We start from the raw sequence: 20594 nt of genomic DNA on the forward strand, positions 1-20594 counted from the left end.
GATTTTTAAACAGGTTTTTGCGGCCATATTTGGACGCATGAAAACCTGCTATATCTTTGGCCGGTTTAAAGGTAACTGGCAAAGTCTGACTATTGGCTTTGCCAGTTACCTTTAAACCGGATATTCAATGCCGGTCACTGGAAATGGCCCAGAATTGAATATCTGGGCATAGCGCTGATTGCGGGAATTAGACGGTCTAACTTGCAGTGGTATGAATATTGTCCCCTTTATAAATAGCAACAAATGTACATACAGTACATATACATATTTACTCTTGCCTTGGAGCAGCTGTAAATTTATGTGAGAAGATTAGTGCCCTACTGGGTAGTTCTGGGAGCTTGTTTTAGAAAGGTGCTACTAGATGTATGCAGTGCTGTACACATTATATGCAGGTATTTTTTCTTTCCCTTGAGGGCTCACAATGTATGCTTTTTGTACCTGGGGCAATGGAGCAGGGGCGTATCTAAACTGCGGCGGTAGGGGGGGCCAGGGCCAGAGTGAGGGGGCACATTATAGCCCCCCCCTCGCCGCTGCTGCCGCCGCCATTGCCGACCCCCCTCTCCCCAGCCGCTGCCATTGCCAACCTCCCCCCGCCGTTGCTGTCGCCTACCTTCGCTGGCGGGGGACCCCAACCCCCGCCAGCCGAGGTCCGCTTCCTCCTGCCGGCTGCCTTTAAAAGAATTCCTTCAGCTGGCGGGGGACCCCCAACCCCCGCCAGCCAAGCCGAGGTCCTTTCATTTCTTCCACTGCAGTCTGCAAAGCTGGCGCCGAAAGTTTCTTCTGAGTCTGACGTCGCTGCACGTTGTACATGCAGGACGTCAGACTCAGAAACAGAATATACTGTTTCTGAGTCTGACGTCCTGCACGTACAACGTGCAGCGACGTCAGACTCAGAAGAAACTTTCAGCGCCAGCTTCGCAGACTGCAGTGGAAGAAATGAAAGGACCTCAGCTTGGCTGGCGGGGGTTGGGGGTCCCCCGCCAGCTGAAGGAATTCTTTTAAAGGCAGCCGGCAGCGGCAGGAGGAAGCGGACCTCGGCTGGCGGGGGTTGGCAGCGGTAGGGGGGCCAGGGTGAAATTTGCGGGGGCCCAGGCCCCTGTGGCCCCACGCAGATATGCCCCTGCAATGGAGGGTTAAGTGACTTGCTCAAGGTCACAAGGAGCTGCAATGGGAATCAATCCCAGGTTGCTAGGATCAAAGCCTGCTGCACTAATCATTGAGCCGTGCTCTGTCTTTATAAAATGTACAATCTTAAACTGTATTGATAAGTACATTATACGTATGGCTGACAAAAACAGCTAAATCCATATGTGTATACACAAATATGTTATAGAGGACCTCAGAACAAGGGAGCATCTTACAGCTCTAAACTATGCTGTGATCATGACTCCTTTCCTATAACACTGGACATTATAATTTTAGTTTCCATAACGGGATTGGACATTTTTTTTATAGATTTCTGGATGCTGATCACAGAAATGACATAAATAAATGTTCTTTAATGTATGCTTTTCTAGAAATTTGTTAAGACACATGTGCGTCAACAAGACATCACTAGTAAATGAATGCTGTTCAGTTTATTAAATATTTTATTACATCAATTAGCCCTATTTTTGTCACTTCTAGGAGAAGTTGATGAATAGCTAGTTATTGCATGACCTGATGGTTAATTAAACTGAAAATGTTGAGGAAATATATGAATCAGGCTGACACTTTCTGCTATATTTGCAGTGAGATCTGTTTGAAGGCACAAAGAATCGTCATCATGGTGGAAAGTCTTTCAATCTTTTTTTTCTTTTTAGCTTTTTTTTTTTTTTTTTTTTTGCAAATTTTAGAAATGCAAATAAAACTTGGTACTTTTTAAAAATAAATGCAGATAAGGTTAATACTTATAACTGCGCTATTGGTTTTGCTTTCAATTAATTAATTCAAAAGATATCTGTTCCCCATATGCTTAAGTATGTCCACTCTTCTTTAATTATGCATGATATAGCTATATTCATTATAAAGTGTTTCCCTCTTGTGATCTCTGAATATGAAATCTATCTATCTATCTATCTATCTATCTATCTATCTATCTATCTATCTATCTATCTATCTATCTATCCATTAAAATGATATTCCAATGCAGTGGAAAAACAAGCTTCAGGAATGCTAATGTAATCTGCTTTAAAACACATATCTGGCACTACAAAAATATCTTTATTTTTGTAGTGCCAGAGTGTACCTGGCGGTAAACTGCCCGGTTACCGCCGAGATGGCGCGGGAGCCCTTACTGCCACCTCAATGGGTGGCGGTAAGGGCTCCATCTGAAATGGCCACGGGGCAGGCGCTTTACTTGCCACATGGCCATTTCCTACAGGACAGAGAGACTTCCCTTTTACCCACCTCGAATATTGTGTTCAATTCTGGTCACCGCATCTCAAAAAAGATATAGTGGAATTAGAAAAGGTACAGAGAAGGATGACAAAAATGATAAAGGGGGTGGGACGACTTCCCTATGAGGAAAGGCTGAAGCATCTAGGGCTCTTCAGCTTGGAGAAAAAATGGCTGAGGGGAGATATGATAGAGGTCTATAAAATAATGAGTGGAGTGGAACGGGTAGACGTGAAGCGTTTGTTTAGTCTTTCCAAAAATACTAGGACTAGGGGGCATGCGATGAAGCTACAAAGTAGTACATTTAAAACGAATCAGAGAAATGTTTTCTTCACTCAACATGTAATTAAATTCTGGAATTCGTTGCCAGAGAATGTGGTAAAGGCGGTTAGCTTAGCGGAGTTTAAAACCGGTTTGGACGGCTTCCTAAAGGAAAAGTCCATAGACCATTAATAAATTGACTTGGGGAAAATCCACTGCTTGTTTCTGGGATAAGCAGCATAAAATGTATTGAGCTTTTTTGGGATCTTGCCAGGCATTTGTGACCTGGATTGGCCACTGTTGGATACAGGATGCTGGGCTTGATGGACCTTTGGTCTGTCCCAGTGTGGCAATACTTATGCACTTCTGTAATGTACAGGAGGTGAATATCTCTCCAAAGGACTAAGATAGAATGTAAGAGAAGACACTGCAGTTACTAATAAGATATAATTGGCATAACAATAAACTCCAATGCCAAATTCATCTATAAGATAAAACAGAGGGCAGAGAAAAATATTAAAGTGCAAGTTAGACAATGCAGACCCCTGCGGAACCTCACAAGTCAAAAGCATATTGAGGGGATCCAAAAACACCGTCAGCACAGGATAACCCTTATCTAATGAACAATGAATCTCATTCATCTGTTCAGTCTTATTTGTTTCAGTACTATGCCCTATACAAAAACCCAGTTGAAAGGGTAGGAGCCCCAACTTCGCAACACGCTGTCTAAGCTGTACCAGAACTACCTATCACTTTAGAGACACACCCCAAGTTAGAAAATAGCCAATAACTAACAGGGGATAACAAATCCTGCGCCTCTGACTTTAATCTAAAGCTGAAGAACTAAGCCTTCTGAAAGATTATGGTTAGGGTTACCATATGGCTCCAGAAAAAGGAGGACGGATTTGTTGGAATAATGTATTGTATTTTACATGCATTGCCTGTCACCAATTTTTTCTCTGTGATTACTCTGTGACCTCTGATGTAAATTGCTTAGAGAGGTCACACCCATGCAACTTCCTGTGGGGGTTAGGCACAGCACATGGAGCTCATGTTCTCTCCTAACCTGAGAGAATCTATGGTGGTGTGAGCATCCATTACCATCTAAGCACATGGAAAGAGCTGATAATCCAAATGTATAGTATTATGTATATATAAGCCTGTCTGAATATAATCTAACAACAAACTGTGAGTAAACAGATGTTTTGTTACTTCAACTTTAAAGTGACTCAGCAGTGAATTATTCAGGGGTGTATGAGAGAGATGAAGAAAGAAATTAACATTTCTAAAGCTGAAGCTGTGTGTATAAAATCTGCTAATTATTTACTACAAATAATCCAACAAAAGGGTTATGGGCCCAGGGCCAGGAATTGAAAAGAAGAGAAATATTACCAGGCAGTAAAAAAGCCACATTTTTCTCTTAAGTTTTAAAAGAAAGATTCAGTCTGTCTCTCTCTCCCCCCACACACCAAACAGCAGGCAAGGCTAAGAAAATGGCTGAGGGAGGAAATTCACCATTTTTCTACTCTCTCAAGGTGCCTAAATTAACTGAATTTAATTATCAGCAGTGGGAACTAAGATTCATATGTCTCCTTCAAGCAAAGAAACTAAATATATGCTTAGACCAAAACAGAACAGCTGAAAATATGGCTGAATGGGACAATGCAAACTATTATGTGAAGTGCATGTTTTTGGAAGCTCTCTCAGAGAAACAAGCCATATTAGTGGAGGGAAAAGATACACCAAAGGACATTTTATATAAACTGAGAACTATGTATGCAACTACATATGCAAAACAGCAACCAATTTGGTTAGCAGAGTTGAATGAAACCAAATTAAGGGATAAAAGTAAATGTAATGATCACATTATGCATCTTATGTCTTCATTTCAAAAGCTAGAACTTTCTGGAATTCCCATGTGTGATGCATTGAAAAGAGCATTTCTTTTTACCTCACTATCAAAGAAGTTTGATGTTTTTAGGTCTGTAAATGAAGCCATTGAAGGGCAATCTTTTGAACAGGCAGCATCAAAACTAAGGCAGGAATGCATAATAAATGATTCTGAGGAGATGTGTTCTCAAAGCAAGTCAGAGAGAAATGAAACAAATTTCTTGGCAAAGAACAGAGGAAGGCGGAGCTATGGGAAAACTCCACCCAAGGGCAAGCTGATTTGCTATTCATGTGGAAAGGAGGGACATGTATCTAAATGGTGTAAGGAAACACAAAACACCCCCTCTAGCTCACCTAAGCCAATGGAACTAAAGAATTTTCCAAGCAGAAAATGTATGAAGGACAAAAATAAACATAAGGGCTTTCTAATGGCAGAAAAATCTTTGACTATGGTAAATAATAATTCAAATGAAAGTACTTGGATTTTGGATTCGGGGAGCACATGCCATTTAACCAATTCTAAGGATTTCTTTCAGGAAATGTGTCCAGAAGAAGGTATTCTTAATACTGCAAATGCAGGGACTGCTAAGATCCAAGCAAAAGGCATTGGATTCTTAAAATGCAAAGTGTCTAATGAAGTTAAAGAAATTCCTGTAAGTGATGTCTTGTATATTCCCCAAGCAGTTTGCAATATGCTTAGTGTATCTACATTAGATAAGAAGGGATTTGTGATTCATTTTGAAAACAGTAAGTGCACAATCTCTAAAAATGATGAAGTGTATGCTGAAGCTTTTATGCATAATGATGTTTATAAACTGAGCATTTCAGGTGAAGCCTCACATCTGGCGCAAGTAAGGAAGAATGATGGTAAATGTAGTCTGGAAATCTGGCACCGCCACCTGGGACATCGTGATTTTAAGGTGATCCAGGATCTTCACAGTGGGCAACTAGCCACCGGCATTCAGATAAGTGCAGATGCTGGTAAAATGGAGAAATGCATAGACTGTGTTACTCAAAAAGGTGTGAGACCCTCATTTCCTGCATACACAGGAAATAGGAGTAATAAAGTGCTGGACTTAATACACAGTGACTTATGTGGACCGTTTAATATCCCATCATTGGGAAATAACAGATTTGTGCTAATATTCTTGGATGATTTCTCTAGATACTGTGTGGCCTATTTGCTGAAAGAAAAAAGTCAAGTCACAGACATGCTGAAGAAATACGTAGCCATGGTGAGCAATAAATTTGAAAGAAAACCAAAGGTTCTTCAGACCGACAATGGTGGTGAGTTCACTTCACAAAGCATGCGCACATTTCTAGAACAAGAAGGCATTCAGCATATCACAACAGTAGCTTATACACCAGAGCAAAATTCTGTTGCAGAGAGAAAATTTAGGTCACTTGTGGAAATGACCAGATGTATGCTGTCAGATAGCAATCTCCCTAAAAGACTATGGGGGGAAGCCATTCTCACAGCAGTGTACCTACAAAACAGAATGCCAACTAAAGGCGCTGAGCGCACACCACATGAGACATGGCATGATAGGAAGCCAAACCTGTCACACATAAGAACATTTGGAAGTACAGCATATGCTCATGTACCAAAGCAAAGAAGGCATAAGCTGGATTCCACAACAGAAAGGGGCATTTTAGTTGGCTATGCTCCAGGACACAAAGGATATAGAATTTTGAATCTGAAAACTGGCATTGTTGGCATAAGACATGTTACATATTTTGATGAAAACAAAAGGGTTGATAAAGGCTGGATTATCCCAGATGAGCCTTATCATCCAGAATATGAAACTAGAACCATAATAGACATGCCAGTGCATATAAATGCCATACCAAGGCAGATGTCTGAAAGCAACTCATCTGTATCTAACGAGGAACAGGCAGAGGAAGCAGACACAGAAAGGATCATCGCAGGAGACAGTACAGTTGGAGAAGGGGAATCAATTGGAGAAGGACTCTCAGATTTAGAGGATGCGGAAAGGTCAGACCAACCTGTTGTCAGACGCTCATCCAGGGAAAACAAAGGTGTTCCACCCCCAAGACTGTCTTACCTAACAAAGTCAGCAGAAGCTCAAGAGCCCTTAACATGGGATGAGATTGAGAAAATGCCAGCAGAAGAAGCTGCTGAATGGCGTAAAGCTGCACAAGAAGAAATTGATGCATTGGATAAAAATAATACTTGGATTCTTACAAAATTACCTCCTGGCAAGAAAGCTATAGGATGCAAATGGGTATTCAAGTTAAAAAGGAATGCACAAGGAAAAGTGGAAAGGTATAAAGCCAGATTAGTCGCAAAGGGATATCTTCAAAAATATGGAGAAGATTTTGATGAAGTGTTTGCACCTGTAGTGAAACACACGACAATAAGAACACTTCTGAGCATTGCAGTCTCAAAAGGCATGCAAGTCAACCACATTGATGTGAAAACAGCATTTCTTCATGGAGATATAACTGAAGACTTGTACATGGAACAGCCAACAGGTTTCATAAATACAAAACAAAGACAGCTAGTGTGTAAATTAAACAAAGGTCTTTATGGATTAAAGCAAAGTGCAAAATGTTGGAATGACAAATTGCATGAAATATTGACAAATTTAGGATTTAAGCAAGGTGAAGCAGATAAATGCTTGTACACTAGGTGCAGAAATGGACAATATGCATACATTTTAGCTTTTGTTGATGATCTGCTCATTGCAAGCGAAAGTGAGCAAGAGTACAAGGACATTGTAAAATATTTAAACCTGAATGTTGAGATAAAAGAACTTGGTAATGTGTCATACTATCTTGGTATAGAAATTGAGAAACAAAATGATGGTTCTTATCTTCTAAGCCAGAAGCAGAAAATAAATGAGCTTATTGAAAGTTTAGGTATGCAAGATGCCCAAGTTGTAAGCACTCCCATGATCACTGATTTTCTGAAGGATGAAACAGTAAGAGAACCTTTACCAGATAACATCCAATATAGATCAGCCATAGGTAAGCTTTTATATCTAACTACCACATACAGGGCTGATATAGCAAATGCAGTAGGAATTTTGAGCAGAAGGGTCAGCTCACCTACCAAATCAGATTGGACTGCAGTTAAAAGGATGGTAAGGTATTTAAAAGGTACCATTGATTGTAAATTAAAGATTTCAGCCAATAGTAATCCAAAACTAATATGTTACTGTGATTCAGATTGGGCAGGGGATCATTCTGATTATAAATCCACAAGTGGATATGTGTTTATGTATGGAAATGTACAAATTTCTTGGGCCAGTCATAAACAAAGTATTGTGAGTCTGTCTTCTACAGAAGCTGAATATGTGGCCGTATCGGAAGCATGCAGAGAACTGATGTGGATTGAAAAACTTTTGCTGGATTTTGGAATAGCTGAAAAGAGACCAATCCAGATAATGGAAGATAATCAGAGCTGCATCAGACTGTCACAGAATGACAAGGTTCAGTCACGCACCAAGCACATCGCAACGAAATACCACAACGTGCGAGAGCTGGCGAAAGAAGGGGTCATCAGTCTACTCTATTGTCACACCAGTGAAATGACAGCTGACATCATGACCAAACCGTTACCCAGAGAACGTTTTGAGAATCTGCGTATAAAGCTTGGACTTTGTGTGAATTAATAATTGCATGACAGTTATGCATGAGAAGGGGTTTGTTGGAATAATGTATTGTATTTTACATGCATTGCCTGTCACCAATTTTTTCTCTGTGATTACTCTGTGACCTCTGATGTAAATTGCTTAGAGAGGTCACACCCATGCAACTTCCTGTGGGGGTTAGGCACAGCACATGGAGCTCATGTTCTCTCCTAACCTGAGAGAATCTATGGTGGTGTGAGCATCCATTACCATCTAAGCACATGGAAAGAGCTGATAATCCAAATGTATAGTATTATGTATATATAAGCCTGTCTGAATATAATCTAACAACAAACTGTGAGTAAACAGATGTTTTGTTACTTCAACTTTAAAGTGACTCAGCAGTGAATTATTCAGGGGTGTATGAGAGAGATGAAGAAAGAAATTAACATTTCTAAAGCTGAAGCTGTGTGTATAAAATCTGCTAATTATTTACTACAAATAATCCAACAGGATTAAGCCAGCCGGGTTTTACTTGCATTGCTTAAAGCAATGGAAGTAAAACCCGGCTGGCTCAATCCGTCCTCCTTTTTCTGGAGCCATATGGTAACCCTAGTTATGGTTCACCATAAACAATAACATAAGGTAAGAGTCCATGCTAAGAAATCTTTAATCACTCTGGAGGAATTGGCTCCAACACACAGTAAGTAACATGCATGGAAGAAAGCAATTTTTCAAGAGAGGTTAAAGTACAAATTTGAAACTCCTGCCAAGTCTCTACCAAACGTGACTCAGGCTTATCCACAATGCCTAAATGCCCAGAGGACAGCAGTTGCCCATACACTCGAGCTAAGGGTTGTATATTAGGTGTTAAAAAGTGGGGAAAACAAGCCCACAAATCAACCACCTTTTTAACTAACCAATCTCCCAATGCCTCCTTCGATGGAGCTGATGACTTTTCTATTCTATCCAGCTCAGTAAGTTCATGCAACAGCACAAAAACAAAAAATGAAAGAAGTTTGAAATGGACCCAATACTCTGACAATGAGAAAAGTTCTGCCAATACTGGGAATATATGATTAGTAAAGTGAACCAATGTGTTCTGTGTCAATTACAGACTGCTTAGTTGATATTTAGGGAGACCACAATAGAGCAGTGGCATAGTTACAGGTGGGCCTGGGTAGGCACATCTGCTGCCTGTGTTGGTCTGTATCCTGCCCTCACTGACATCACTTCCCGTTTCCTCTCTGATCCTCATTAGCAAGAATACTAGAAAGTTTCCTTTAAAAATATATTATTCAGATCAGAGTATTTTTAGAGGAACCTGGACATAAGCACTAAAATGCTTTTAGATCTCTCACACCCTGCCTTGTCTCTTGGAGGAATTTTAGGGGTGAATAGGGGATGAGCTGGAGAAAATGGTAGGGTGTAACTGGAGAGGAACATTTTAGGGACGATGGAAAGAAAACAGGAGAGAGCACAAGAGTGGAGGCAAGAAAGCAGAAGGATGGGAAGAAGGGTGATAAGCAGGTTAAGGAAGAGGGAATGAACTGGAGAAAAAGAGAGTAAGCTTTCAGAGGAGATGGAAAGGAAACTGGACAGAGCACAAGAGCGGAGGGAAAGCAGAAGGATGGGAAGAAGGGTGATAAGCAGGTTAAGGAAGAGGGAATGAACTGGAGTAAGCTTTCAGAGGGATGGAAAGGAAACTGGACAGAGCACAAGAGCGGAGGGAAAGCAGAAGGATGGGAAGAAGGGTGATAAGCAGGTTAAGGAAGAGGGAATGAACTGGAGAAAAAGAGAGTAAGCTTTCAGAGGAGATGGAAAGGAAACTGGACAGAGCACAAGAGCGGAGGGAAAGCAGAAGGATGGGAAGAAGGGTGATAAGCAGGTTAAGGAAGAGGGAATGAACTGGAGAAAAAGAGAGTAAGCTTTCAGAGGAGATGGAAAGGAAACTGGACAGAGCACAAAGCGGAGGGAAAGCAGAAGGGTGGGAGGAGGGGTGATCATGCACCACAGGAACTGCATCTTATTTTTTAAGTTTGGCAGTTTACTTAAAGAAGGAGAAGCTGAGCTGACAAGTCCACAATTACTGTCCTCAAGCTTGGTCCACTGACACTGGATAACTTTCTGCCACAGCCCGGCAGGCCCACCCTTGTGGAAGAAGGAAGTTACCTCAGAAGGGGGGTGGACCACAAAAGAGACAAGTTCCAGTGTCAGCAGCATTAGCTAATGTAGCTGTTGGTGCTACCTGCCTGCACGGAGGAAACAGGACGAGGTGTTGCAGAGACTAGAATGGAGTGCCTAGCGTGGGAGGGGGTTATAGAGATAGGATGACCATCGCAGTCGGGAGAGAGAGGTGCAGGCATGGGGTGTGCCATGTGGGAGGCTAGCAGTGAGCCCCTCACTGCTGTGGACTCTTGGGCACTGCCTGGTTGCCCGAATAGTCAGTCCACCCCTGACACAGCTATTGATTTCCTAAAATGGTGCAATCGAATGAGACATTTGTAAAGATGAGACCTCAGTCACCACCACATTTGCAATTTTAATACTCAACTAGTTAGCTAATTCTCCCAAAGAATATTAATGCATGTTACACTAATACTTCCTCCCCCTTCCCTCCTCCTCCTTCTCCTCCTCTTTCAGCTTGTTCCTCTCACATTCACACTTTGATCCTGTCTGAGCTTTCAAACATATACAGTTTACTTCCATCCACTCGGACACACTGCTCACCTGATCTCTCTTCACTTACATAGTAACATAGTAGATGACAGCAGAAAAAGACCTGCATGGTCCATCCAGTCTGCCCAACAAGATAACTCATATTTGCTGCTTTTTGTGTATACCCTACTTTGATTTGTACCTGTGCTCTTCAGGGCACAGACCGTATAAGTCTGCCCAGCACTATCCCCGCCTCCCAACCACCAGCCCCTCCTCTTTTCCTCCCTAACCACTATTTTCTACCCCTACTCTTAAACCTTTCCCTCACCCTTCTTCTCCTCTGCCTAACAGATGCTACACTGCCTGTGCCTGCTGTCAAGCCTCTTAAGACTTGTTAACTGTAAAGTCTCAATATCTTGAAGTATAGCCTTGGCACATCAGAACACACCTGAAGTCTCTTTATTTTCTGAAATTTCTTTTATTGAATAAATACAGATAATTTACTCGCAGTCAGATGTTCAGAAATGGGCACAGAGACTCTGTAATTCTGAGAGCTGTATCAGTGGTTGGAGGTAGAAATCTGAAGAGAGGCAGTTTTATTGCAGAGGTGAGAAATAGTTGAACAGGTAGAAGTAGCTCAGAGCTGGCTGACTGGAGAGTGCAATATCTCATTAGGAAGATATATTCAAGGTAAAAAAACAAGTTTGTTCCAAGGAGTGAAGCAGGACAAGTGCTGTCTGAAGCAAGATAGAGAATGCCTCATGGTGAGAGAGACAGGGGGGTCAAGAAGGCTCACACAGGCCAGGGGAGGAGGAGGTAAAGACCAATGGGGACAGAGCCTGCCACCAGCTGGCAAGGGTGGTCCTAGAGGATGGCCCTCGATTGGAGGGAAAGGTTATTCCTGGCTGACCTTTCAGGACAGAGATAGTAAGGATGACCAGGAAATGATAGCAGGAAGATAAAGGAGCCAAGCTTGGCTGAGAAAGAGAGAAGGTCCGGGCAGCAGCACAAACCAATGGTAACAGTTCTTGTACAGACAGGCAGGTGTGGCTGCATTGCCTGTGAACTACATTACAAACAATGCATTGCTCACGTATCTTTGCAGTGAGAACTGAAGCAATGAAAATCCTTAGAAGTGAGAATAACAGCAAAAGCATTAAACACATTTTAGGATCACATTATAAACTAGTGCGAGGCTGTCAGAGGACAGAACACCTGCAACCCCTTCTTTTGTATAAAGTGCACCAACAGAGGGGAGGAGACAGACCAGTGTGCTCCCTGTAAATTTTAATGGACAGGCAGCCAGGGCTAAAACTGAGCTATGGAACTGCAAAGTGGGAAGGGAAAGCTCTACATTCCATTTGGCTGCATTAATCAAGGAGGCAGGAAGGGTTGAATCATCTATGGTTGCTGTTGGGAGACTCTGAAGCAGAATTGAGTGAGCTCCGAAAGAGAAGAGCAGCAACCGGCTCCCGTGCCACATGGGGCATTATAGGGGCAGGGAGAGAAATCCTGCACAGTATTTCCTGCAGTTAGAATCCAGGACAGGAGGTTGCCAAACATGCCACAGCTGGACATCTGGTAACTTTACTTTTGGGGGGAAGCCACAGAAACACAAATCTTGGAGAAGCTGTAGCAGCAGATGCAGGGCTTTGTCCAAAAAATGGGGTGAGAGCAGAACAAATGTGCATGACACACAGTTGAATATACAACTGAGTAGCTTGCAGTCAGCACCAAACATAAACACTGGTCTGCTACTTGATTAACTACCTGATGAATTAGTCATTTCCTCTCTGTTCTTGATGCATCAGCTTGCAGATTCCAGCAACTCCTTTTGACACTGCAGTGCACCACTTTTCCTCCTAATGCTGCCTGCGTACTTGTGCCATTCGTAACATAGTAGATGACTGCAGAAAAAGACCTGCACGATCCATCCAGTCTGCCCAACAAGACAACTCATGTGTGCTACTTTTTGTGTATACCCTACTTTGATTTGTACCTGTCCTCTTCAGGGCACAGACCGTATAAGTCTGCCCAGCACTATCCCCGCCTCCCAACCACCAGCCCCGCCTCCCAACCACCGGCTCTGGCACAGACCATAAGTCTGCCCAGCACTATCCCCGTCTCCCACCACCGGCTCTGGCACAGACCGTATAAGTCTGCCCAGCACTATCCCTGCCTCCCAACCTCCACTCCCGCCTCCCACCACTGGCTCTGGCACAGACCGTATAAGTCTGCCCCGCACTATCCCCGCCTCCCAACCTCCAGCCCCGCTTCCCACTACCGGCTCTGCTATCCAATCTCGGTTAAGCTCCTGAGGATCCATTCCTTCTGAACACGATTCCTTTATATTTATCCCACGCATGTTTGAATTCCGTTACCGTTTTCATCTCCACCACCTCCCGCGGGAGAGCATTCCAAGCATCCACCACTCTCTCCATGAAGAAATACTTCCTGACATTTTTCTTGAGTCTGCCCCCCTTCAATCTCATTTCATGTCCTCTTGTTCTACCGCCTTCGTATCTCCGGAAAAGGTTCGTTTGCGGATTAATACCTTTCAAATATTTGAACGTCTATATCATATCACCCCTGTTTCTCCTTTCCTCCAGGGTATACATGTTCAGGTCAGCAAGTCTCTCCTCATACGTCTTGTTACGCAAATCCCATACCATTCTCGTAGCTTTTCTTTGCACTGCTTTGATTCTTTTTACATCCTTAGCAAGATACGGCCTCCAAAACTGAACACAATACTCCAGATGGGGCCTCACCAACGACTTATACAGGGGCATCAACGCTCCCTTTCTTCTGCTGGTCACACCTCTCTCTATACAGCCCAACAACCTTCTAGATACAGCCACCGCCTTGTCACACTGTTTCGTCGCCTTCAAATAGTCAGATACTATCACCCCAAGATCCGTCTCCCCGTCTGTACCTATCAGACTCTCGCCACCTAACACATACGTATCCTGTGGATTTCTATTCCCTAAGTGCATCACTTTGCATTTCTTGGCATTGAATTTTAATTAACTATTTAACTATAGGGATTTTTTTCAAAACCAGAGTCAGTTTTAACACATAGCTACTAAAGACTCCAGAAGTTCTGGAGTCTTTAGTAGCTATATATTGAATTTTAATTGCCAGACCTTAGACCATTCTTCTAGCTTCTTCAGATCCTTTTTCATGTTTTCCACTCCCTCCGGGGTGTCCACTCTGTTACAGATCTTAGTATCATCCGCAAATAGGCAAACTTTACCTTCTAACCCTTCGGCAATGTCACTCACAAATATATTGAACAGAATCGGCCCCAGCACCGATCCCTGAGGCACACCACTACTCACCTTTCCCTCCTCCGAGCGAATTCCATTCACCACCACCCTCTGGCGTCTGTCCGTCAACCAGTTCCTAATCCAGTTCACCACTTTAGGTCCTATCTTCAGCCCATCCAATTTATTTAAAAGCCTCCTGTGGGGAACCGTGTCAAAAGCTTTGCTGAAATCTAAGTAGATTACGTCCATAGCTCATCCCTGATTCAATTCTCCTATCACCCAATCTAAAAACTCAAAAAACTCAACCAACCCAGATAAAAGGAAGAGCAGCCTGTTTAGGGGAAAATGCCCCCTCCCAAGCTGTACCTGCCTCACAGTAGCTGCAGTTGTGAGGTCTTGGAAGTCACATGGCAGGAAATGATGTGCGCATACCGCAGGGGCTGTTCATTGGAAGAATCAGAGCTGCAATGCTTATAGACAAGCAGAAAAAAAATAAGAGCTGCTGAACCCAGCCAACTGCTGAGGCTCACACGATGCCCTCCTCAGCAGCATCAAACTTCATGTTCTGGATGGTAAGGTGCCTACAAATCAGACCCCTGACTGGCCACTATTGATGGGGGCCTGAGATGGGAATGGGGGGGGGGGGGTATCTAGGCCCTCCGAGGTCCTCTGTAGCTATGCCACTAAATGTGTGTGTCCAACATCTTGACATTTGGGTGCGGGAATGGTGCTATTTCATAACAGTGGGGGAGATTCTATATTTGGTGCCTGGAAAATCTGCACGGAAATTATTTTCACCTAAGTGTATTCTATAAGATTTAGGCATGGTATATAGAATTTTCTTAGTTGATATCCCAGTGCCTAAAACTATGCGTATTCATTTACACCAATGAAAACATGGCATAAATCCCTTTGCATAAATTTAAGCGGACTGGGCCACATTCTATAACAATGTGTGTAAATTTGAGAATGCCCACTGTAAGGTCTCCCCCACCGGGAGACCCTTGGAAAAGTCTCCTGCACCGGGAGACTCTTAAGTCCCTCGGTCCTTTAGCTGAGCTGGATGCTGTAATCCACTGCTAAAGAGCACACGGCAATCCACAAGGTCAGATCATTATTTATTTATTTGTTACACTTGTACCCCACATTTTCTCACCTATTTGCAGGCTCAATGTGTTATTGTAATCCCTTTGTGTCAACTGCTCCTCCAAAGGTAGTTCCCACCACAGCATTTCTCAAGAAGCATAGCAGTTCAACAGCATAGTATTCAAAACAAAACAAAAAAACCCAAAAGGTTCCAAAATCTCAGCAGCTCATATAAAGCAGTTATGCAAAGCAATTCTTCAAACAAAGTAGCTCAAAAAGGCTCAAACTCCCAGCAATTCATGTATAGCAGGTATGCAAAGTAATACTCCAAACACGGTAGCTCCAGAAAGGGTTCAAACCCTCCCCAGCAGTTCATGTCAGCAGTTAGGCAAAACAATTCCCCAAACACAGCAGTTCAGAAAGGGTTCAAACTCCCAGCAGTTCATGTATAGCAGTTATGCAAAGTAATTCTCCAAACACGGTAGATCAAAAAGGGTTCAAACTCCCCAGCAGTTCATGTAAGCAGTTATGCAAAACAATTCCCCAAACACAGCAGTTCAGAAAGGGTTCAAACTCCCAGCAGTTCGTGTATAGCAGTTATGCCCAAAACCACCACTCTTCCTCTCTCCCTTTCAAAAGAAATCAACCTAGGGAGAGTGGCAAGGGTCCCTCCCCAACATGACCAGCATTATACCCTGACCACCATCCATATCACCCTTCCATGGTAAACCTGTTCTCTCAGCTCCCCTCGTGGGATAGCCACCTTTTCCCTTCTTTTACCAGGCTCTCCTCCCGAGCATCCCTCTCCTGTTTCACCTCCTTTCCTTCCAGTTTAGTCAGAGCAGCAATCTCCATCGGCCCCTCTTGCTCTAGTTCCTCCTCCTCCTCCCTTGCCAGTCCATAGGTTCCTCCCCACACCCATTGCTCAGCTGCTCTCCATTTGCTTTATTGGACAGGTTCAGAACTCCTTCCCTCATCCTGGCTCTCTGGGACAGGTTTTTCCAACTCCCTTCTCTTGTCCTTCTCCTGACCTCCTCTGGGGGCTGTTGGGGATTGAAGTCCCTGTTTCTACCACGGGACCTACTCAGGGGCTGCTGGGAATTGTAGTCTTTTCCTTTTCTCCAATCCCCTAGGGGAAAAGACACCTTCCTTTCTCTACCCAGTCTCCCTCCCTCTCAAGCCTCCACGTTCCTCCATGTGCCTTCATTCTCCCTCTCACCTTCATATTCCTCACAACACAAAACACCTAATTCCCAACCCATAACCATGCCCCTTTTTGGATGTGCACATTAGAATTTAGATGCAGTGAGTTACAGCATACACTTCGTGAGTTATGAGCGTAAATTCAAATTATTGCCAATTAGTGCTCATTATTTCTTGTTATGTTAATAATGCTGATTGGCTTGTTAAGTCAATTAAGTTATGTGCATTATTATGGAATATGCTTAGATTTAGGCAAGGAACGTTAGGTGCGATATATAGAATCCGGCAGAATTTGTACAATTTTTTGGAATGCCCCTGCCTTGCCTCTGGCCATATCCCCTTTTTAGTTGCATACTAATGGATTTGAATTCCTGGAGTTATGGCACACAGGAAGATGCACATGCAGATTCCAACTACTGCCAATTAACTTCAATAATTAATTAACATCAATTTATTGCAAGTTAATGCCTTGTTAGCTAATTAATTTGTGCATGCATCTTCAATCCTTACACAATTTTTGGCGCATGTTTTTTCTGCAATATATATAAAATCCGGGAATAACTGACTAAAAGTGGGTGGATAGCTGAGTTAGCTAGAGGCTGACTACCTGACAGAAACCCCAGTGCAGGATTTAAGCTACTGATTGCACCACAAGGTCTCAGTCCTCCTTCCTATAATCTAGTATTTATCAGTGATTGCTTGTCTAAGAATAAGAATATAATTCTGCCAGTTGGAGAAAAAAAAACCTACTGCATATTGATGATTTGGGAATTTTGTTTCTCTGGCATCAACGCACTTTTTAAAACCTGGGTTATGTAATTATGCCAAACTAACATAAATGACATTAACAAAATAAGCCAGCATGAATTCTACAGCTAAGGCACAATAGGTGTGTGGGATAAGAACATTTGAAATAGTGAAGAATAACCTAATTGCAATGACTTTACAGGCAAGCTAAATATTTGAAGAAGGAGCCTGTCCTGCTTATAATCGAACGAGAATAACGCCCAAGTTCCGACCTAAATCGGGAGATGGGCGTTCTTCTCACAAAAACAAATAAAGCGGTATAATCGAAAGCCGAACGTTGGACGCTTTCAACTGCACTCCGTCGCGGATGCGGACAAAGTTGACGGGGGCGTATCGAAGGCGTGTCGAAGGCGGAACTGGGGCGTGGTTATCGGGCGAACAGAGATGGGCGCCCTTCGCCGATAATGGAACAGTTTTGAGCTAGAATTTAGGACACTTTTCCTGGACCCTGTTTTTTGACGAATAAGGCCCCCAAAAGTGCCCTAAATGACCAGATGACCCCCAGAGGGAGTCGGGGATGACCTCCCCTGACTCCCCCAGTGGTCACTAACCCCCTCCCACCACAACAAATGATGTTTTACAACTTTTTACTTTCACCCTCAAATGTCATACCCTCCTCCCAAGCAGCAGTATGCAGGTCCCTGGAGCAGTTGTTAGGGGGTGCAGTGGACGTCAGGCAGGTGGACCCAGGCCCATCCCCCCCCCTACCTGTTACAATTGTGCTGCTTAATGCTACTAGTCGTCCAACCCCCCCAAACCCACTGTACCCACATGTAGGTGCCCCCCTTCACCTCTTAGGGCTATAGTAATGATGTAGACTTGTGGGCAGTGGGTTTTGAGGGGGATTTGGGGGGCTCAACACCCAAGGGAAGGGTGCTATGCACCTGGGAGCTCTTTTACCTTTTATTTGGTTTTTGTAAAAGTGCCCCCTAGGGTGCCCGGTTGGTGTCCTGCCATGTGAGGGGGACCAGTGCACTATGAATCCTGGCCCCTCCCACGAACAAATGCCTTGGATTTATTCGTTTTTGAGCTGGGCGATTTCATTTTCCATTATCGCTGAAAAGCAAAAACGCCCAGCTCACACCTTGACGAATAAAACATGGGCGTCTTTTTCTTTTAAAAAATACGATCCGCCCCGCCCCTTCACGGACCCGTTCTCGGAGATAAACGCCCATGGAGATAGGCGTTTCTGTTCCATTATGCCCCTCTGTGTGGTTCCAAACCTCATGTACTATATTTTTTATTTAAATGGTATGCTGTTACCAACAGAGTGTTTTTCCAATTACAATGTTCTAACAGATAGTTAAACCCAGTTTTTCATTATCAGTAAAGACTCCAACTCTTAATCCAATCATTCTTTAATACAGTTCATCATATGATGAGGACATCAAAACATTTACAATTGAGATGTGCTGGAACAAGAGTTCTGTCACTACAGATGGAGTCCATTCTGTGACCATCCCCCTTCACAGGGAGGAAAGGCCGGGATATCAGCTACACGCTGACTGGTAATATGTAAATACTATTATGGGTGAAAACACCATGAATTACTGAGGCTTGTGAGCACAATCTGCAGAATTACTGATTCAGCTTGGAGAACTTTTTAAGCTTCTCAGACACACAGTTTTTTTTTTCTCTTCAAAATTCACAAACACATTCAATGGGAGGATGAATCAGCTCCTCACCTAGTATGGATAGGTGCAGACACAGACAATGCAGGAGAAGTTTGCAAGTGTGTTGTTTAGAAGCCTCTGCATAATCCCCTGGCTTTCAGACTCAAAGTTCAGTTCTATCTCAAATGTCCTATATTTGCAGTAATGTTCCCGACTTGAGAGAAAAGTAGGGGTGCCTGGGATAACCACCTGAGGTAGGAAAAATGGGAGCGGGCATGCCTCACTTCTGGTGGAACTTGCATTACGTTGATGAATAGACACTGTTGCAGGATGAGACAGAGGGTAACTAAGGAGATGATGTGAAGATGATTCAGGATTGAAAGTGATCAGTGCGAAGATTATCACGTGCTGATGCCTGGAAGCAAATAGATGTGATAAGTACTTTGTTCTGGTTGCAAATATAGATTTAAGATAGATTGAACTGTGAGTTGAAAGTCCTGATATCATGTGGATACTTTGTTTTGTGCTGTGCTGACCATCTGAAGAAAAACATCCTGAATTGTACAGACCTAGTTCACAAGTTTATGAAGTGTTTTCAAATTACTGTTAGTAAAGCAAGTTGAAATTTTTGTAACTGAGATTGCTGATTAATCTTTTGAGTGAAAGTGCCCAAAGAAAGCGTAGCCTTGGCCTTCTGGATTTATTCCAGCCCTGGCATATGCCCAGCTTGAGTGATCCAGCAAGTGGGATCTGTGCTTGTGCAGAAGTATTTTGTTTGTATGGCCCCAGTCCTGGGTGGTGATGGAGTGGATCCATGGGGAACTGAGCAGGAGGTGTGCCTCGGTGTTACGTAAGAATGATAGTCTTACTCATGAATGAATTTTTTTTCTAATAATTAATCTCATAGAAAAAATGTGATTGGATTTGGTAAAGCCTTATCTAGACAATGGTATCCAACTGGACCCCATATTTTTGAAAGTGTGCAAACTGGAGAAGGGCTACTAAAGGGCTCATTTTCAAAAGAGAAGGACGTCCATCCTTAGACATAAATTGGAAGATGGACGTCCTTCTCCCAGGGATGTCCAAATCAGTGTAATCGAAACCCGATTTAGGACGTCTCCAACTGCACTCCGTCACAAGGACGGCCAAAGTTCAAGGGGGAGTGTCAGAGGCGTAGCGAAGTCGGGACTTGGGCGTGCCTAACACTTAGACGTCCTTCACCCATAATCGAAAAAAACAAGGACATCTCTGACGATCACTTTTTCACCCGGAAGTGTTTTTCTTACGACTAAGGCACAAAAAGATGCCCAAAATGACCAGATGACCACCGGAGAGAATCAGGGATGACCTCTCGTTACTCTCCCAGTGGTCACTAACCCCCTCCCACCCTCAAAAAACATCTTTCAAAATATGTTGTGCCAGCCTCAGATGTCATACTTAGGTCAATGACAGTGCATGCAGGTCCCTGGAGCAGTTTTAGTGGGTACTGTTGTGCACTTCAGACAGGTGGACCCAGGCCCATACCCCCCTACCTGTTACATTTGTGGAGGAAACAGCGAGCTCTCCAAAACCCACCACAAACCCACTGTACCCACATCTAGGGCTATGGTAGTGGCGTTCCTAGGCTGGCTGACACCCGGGGCGGATCGCCGATGCGCCCCCCCGGGTGCAGCGCGGTCTCCCCCCGGCGAAATTACACCCCCCTGGGTGCAGCGTGACCCCCCCCGGGTGCATTTTTACCTGCTGGGGGGGGGGGGGGTGCCGTGCGCCTGTTGGCCGAGTCCACTCGTTCCCTGCTGCTCCCTCTGCCCCGGAACAGGAAGTAACCTGTTCTGCGC

The sequence above is a fragment of the Microcaecilia unicolor genome, chromosome 2 (assembly GCF_901765095.1).
Source record: "Microcaecilia unicolor chromosome 2, aMicUni1.1, whole genome shotgun sequence".
In the NCBI taxonomy this organism is placed as follows: domain Eukaryota; kingdom Metazoa; phylum Chordata; class Amphibia; order Gymnophiona; family Siphonopidae; genus Microcaecilia; species Microcaecilia unicolor.